Below are 5,108 nucleotides of genomic sequence, written 5' to 3' on the forward strand. Positions count from 1 at the left end.
AGGTATTGTTTTCTACCCATTGCGAATTGCGGGTAGGGGCACGGACGCGGATTTTAACATGTGGGTACGAGTTTATGAAGTTGATATCCGTATGGATTTTATCCGTTGCAGGCGGGTAGCCGGCGGCCAGTGCGGCTCACTTGCAGCCGGGGAGTCCGCACACTTGTTTTTTTTTCCTTTTTTTTGGAATATTTTATTTTGTTTTTCATGAAACATCTTGATTTCTCTTAGAACAATAACATTATGCGCGATTTTTTTTGAGCAAGCTCGAAAAAAATTATTTGTTCTAGAATATTTTTTCCCTGAACATTATAGCTTTCATTCCATTGATTTGTTCTAGAACATTTCTTTTTGTTCGGTTATTGGGCCGGCCTGCCTTCTGTTGGTGGGCTAGTAGGCTAGAAATGTACAGTATCATCTACAGGCCCTCTTCCTTTCCTTTCCCTTCGTCCGGCAGTCCGCCTGAGTGCCCTGCCTGACCTCCTCCGATCTCGGCCGGCGGCGGCAGCGGTAGCGCCGTAGCAGCGATCCAGGCTGCCTCGAACGGCTTCCGAGCGCCACAGCTCTCTCGGTGGCGGCCCTTCCGCTCCCGCAGCCGCTTCCAGCGAGGCCAGTGCCGGACGGGGCATGTCATCGCCATCGGTCATCCCCCTCCCCCACAAAGGTGCCTTCTTCGCATCTCGCAGCTCACAGGCATACCACCCATGTATAACTACTGACACTGACTGCACTGTGATTTCGTAAGAAGAGCTTCTTAGGCACTTCCTACTAGCACGACTAATTTCTTCTGCTAGTAAGCTTAACTGCCTCCCTAATTACACCATTGTGAACAAAGAAGGAACAGGTAGCTAACCTAGCAAATTATACTGGCACAGGTCGTATGCTCGTATCGACATTCTGCTACTGTACAGTAGTGCATCACTTGTAACTGCAGTCTTGCAGAATTATGATATTACTACTTGTAAATATAGGGCTCCATTATTGAACCGTGGGTATAGTGTTCTGAGTGGGAAGACTTCGTGCCACAATGATGGTGTGGGGGCTCATATCATATCCTTGCCTTGCTCCTAGAATTCTTCTACTCTCTCCTAAATTTCATCGCACGAAAAGGGACCCAAAGTGAACTCAAGTTTTCACTGTTGTAATGCAACCAAAAGATTCGTGCGCGCGCTTGCACGTGTAGTAGAAATATTCCATAGACATACAATAAGTAAAGGAATTGCATACCTCCAATTATCCAAGCACCATGTATTGTGCACAAGTAGAACACTATCGTTAACAAGGGCAAGGGCAAGGGCAAGATGAGAGAAAGCATTTCCATAAACCAATTTGATTTCCCAAACTAAAAACACACACATGGATGAATTTGGCAAAGATCTACGTAAATGGGAGGTTATATGCTACTGCTAATGCTGGTTTTTTGGTCCAAGGATTAGGAGATCACAGCAGACTTCATGGTTTACCCACGCTTTAAGATTTTCTTCATCAATTTTTTTTCTAGATTTAGCTCATATGCCATTTGTCTTGAGAAGAGCAGGTTGCCACCTGGAGACCATTGCATCTGCACGCATCATATATCACTGAAATGTCATTAGTTTTCTTTGAACGAAGGTCTATCATGGTGTGCATGTTTGCTGGGGTTGCCATATGCCTTCTTTTTTCCAGTGAAAAATAGGTGGTGTGTCTATCATGTTTCAGGTGGACTATTAAACTCCATAATCCTTATTAGTTTCAGTTCATAAAATCAGTGTCCAGCATATCTTTGTTGTTTGGTTGAATCGGTGGCTTTCCATATTGAATGCGTGATCCATCTTTGAGAGGAACAACATTAGGGTAATTTGCAAAAGAACAATAGGAATTGAAAACACACTCCAATCTCAAATCATAATGATTGCACTTTATGGGAAACCTTGTTATGTGCATCCGCTAATTCATATAAACCCAGCACAACCCATTTATTTACTGCCTTCTCACATTGGGAGAAAAGAACTCGTTTTCTTGAACAATGCAACAAACAATGTCAAAATGATGCCACACCAGTTACGGTTAGGCTAGCTTTTGTCTGGTGATGAGGACGGCAAGCCATGATCCCTGTACCTGGAAAATTGGTGATGGCTCTGACTGGAGACTGGAGCTGGTGGCGGCTCACCGCGCCATCGCCCACCCATGGACTCTGCTGCTGTAAATTTAGTATTATGTAAGGTGCTATAAGAGTAGCAACATTCCCCAGAATGAAACAATATGCAACTTTTGCATAAAAAACAGAGACACTTTCAAATCTGAAAACCATGATATTTAAACTGAATCGCGGTACCACTTGCTTTAGTTAGAGCTAGTGGATGTTCTCCAATTATTATAGGTAGTCTTTCTGTGAGAGAATTGTGGTGATTACGAGCTAATCAGCCAGTAAGCTTGGTGTGCATCTGTTACCCAATACAAACCATGCGACTCTGCTGCCTCAGAATACAACACCACGGGAGAATATGAAAACTCCAATCCAAGTTTGGGGCTCAATGACATGGAGATGCCACACCGGGGCCTAGCCTTTATCTGGAAATATGGAAGCTGAATGAGGGCTCCCGCTTGAGGTTGGCGCCGGAGGCGACAGGCCATCTACTCGCCCGCCCATGTACTTTGGTACTATAAGTTTAGTAGAACATAAGCTAATGTTCAGCATTTCCCGAGAAGAAAAAGTGCTACATGCTCCTTTTTTTTAAAAAAAATGCTGCTTTCATCATTGTCTGCATTAGTCTAATTTCAGAATGGGGACTTTTTCTTTTGAAATGGATGAGAGCAACTGGAATGTGTATATGCTTGATGCTTCGGAATGAAACTATGAATACTGGCAAGGAACCAAGGACAATAGCGATGCTGAAGCAATGCATGGCCAAAGAAAATAGACGAGGCGAGAGAAAAAAAAACGACAGTGCTGTTACCTCCTGTGAGGAAGCCGATGAGTATCGCTGCAAGGACGACCATGGAGATCAGGACCGCGATCAGCTTATGCCTGAGGAATGGGCACCAGCTCCTCTGCTGCTTCATCTCCTCTCTGTGCTCTGTGGAGTGATATATCCTTCTTTCCTTTAGCCTTTCAAGAGAGCAAGCTCACGGACTACTATTAGGTAATATACCAAGTAGGCTAGGAGTTTCACCTTTGCTGTTGAAGCTGCTCATCTTGATCTTTTTTCTTTCCTTTTGAAATGAACAGGCAAGAGAGCTGCGCATTATATTGATAAAGAAGCGCTCATCTTGATCTGAGCCGTTGTGTAACTAAGCACAGGGTAGTGGTTTAGTTTTGGAAGTCTGACTAGCTTGGCTTAGCTTCTGGGATCTTGTGAGCATCTTGGTTTACATAGGCACTGCACGTGTGATACATTCATGACAGTATCCAACCGAATCACGATGCAAGAATTGTGTGTTGCTCTTCTGTAATATTTCCCGGTTTCACTGAGCACACTTACACACTATCGAATCTCTGGCTCCAATTAACTATAATAAGGAAAGTCAACATGGTTAAACCTGACAGGACTGTTTGACAATGTTTACAGAGGATGCAGACGTGTTAAAGTGTGGTTTATTCCTGAAGATTAACCGTGGACCACGAACCCATGATGATTCATGCTGTCGAGCTGGTTTTGTTTTACTATGGTGTGTGTGTTCTCAAGACCGAGAAGATTCTAGTTTTTTTTTTCTCTATGACACTTGTCGAGAGCATGGGTGTGTTGACATATGAGATGCGATATTTGGTTTCTGAAAATTGAGAAAGGGTGCCAAGCAGTCAAGCAGAACTGTTGTTTGCTATTATTGGCATGGTGAATTGTCTCGGCTTGGGTAAGTGCTGTGAATTTTTTTCCCCTCTTGCAGTCTGTGGTATCATCTAGCGTCTGGATGTCCCATTGGATCGTATCCTCAGATGTGGAGGAACTGCAGCGAAGCTTTCTTTCGGTCTTCAGTTAAGCTTGTTTCAAATTTGTCTGTTCAGTAAAGTTGATCTTCTTCCAGGTTTTTGTGGTAAACCCGCTTTGGTATTCTTCTGGTGACCTTTTGCGGCAAGCCGGCAACCATGTCCATATGAACGTGGGATTCCAAATCTGAGGCCCCAAACAAAGCGGTGTTGTTCAAATTTCTTCAGAATCAGGATATTCCTTGGATCCGTTTATCTGGCAAGCTTTTTCCCACAAATGGTAAGGCTGCCCACACCAGAAGTTTGGTGGCCCTTGCCGGTGGAGGTACATCATGGATTTGGTTTCGGAATTCAGATGCCTGGCTTCATCTTCTTCAATTGGTGGTGGCAAAGCACTGCTGGGCTACATTAATACTGCCAAACCTTTCAAACGGTTGTCGAAGAGTAATTAATTATCATGGCAAACACAAGTTCTTTTAGATATTACTGGTTACTGCTTGACATGTCGAACACAAGAAACTTATTAGAGCACCCGCAATGATTATAGAGAGCAACTCTCTACAGCATGTTCCATATCATCTATATGCAATATTATAGTAAACCATCTCAATGGAGTATGTATAAAAATGTCTATAGCTGTTTTTAATGCTTGTATGTTCATGTGACTGACCCACCTGGTTTTTTGCTATAGTATCTCTTCAGGTCTGTAGATAGTTTGGCTCTCTCTCCTCATTTAATCCCTTCCACGTAGGATAAATGCTGATATGGATTCTCTTGTAGAGAGCACCTATCGATCTGATGGACGTGCCCTTAAGTCCTCTAGCCTCCTCTCGCATGTAATTCTACTTCCTAGACTCCATCTTCTGTGAGCTATCTCTGCCTGTTTTCACTTGTGCTGGTAGCCTGGTAATGGAATCCGGTATGAAGAAAGGTTGCTAACAAATTGCTGGGCTGACATGGGCTCAATTTGAATGGGCCTCCAATAGGAGTGCGCACAACCTCATTCTGTTTCGAGCCTTTCTACATCCACACGTAGTACGTACATATGAGTTGTGTTCTGGTAGAAAATAAAATACGTAAAGTCTAAGGGACGACTGGTCGCGCCGGAGCGCGACTCCTCGGCCCAGCAGGCCATCGGCCTTTTACCCAACGCACCCATCCAAACCGGCCTTCATACTAGGCCGCGCTGGCCATTACAGATCAG

General features: G+C 44.0%; 1 long non-coding RNA gene across 1 annotated transcript; it reads left to right on the forward strand.

Moving 5' to 3' along the window:
• Window positions 1–303: 303 nt before the first annotated feature.
• On the forward strand, window positions 304–4,550 carry LOC120675183. Its single transcript, XR_005675259.1, has 3 exons — window positions 304–3,122; window positions 3,209–3,831; window positions 4,003–4,550. It is a non-coding gene; the product is annotated as an uncharacterized LOC120675183 (long non-coding RNA).
• The last annotated feature ends 558 nt before the right edge of the window (window positions 4,551–5,108 follow it).

This window comes from Panicum virgatum, chromosome 5N, assembly GCF_016808335.1.
Source record: "Panicum virgatum strain AP13 chromosome 5N, P.virgatum_v5, whole genome shotgun sequence".
Taxonomy (NCBI): Eukaryota; Viridiplantae; Streptophyta; class Magnoliopsida; order Poales; family Poaceae; genus Panicum; species Panicum virgatum.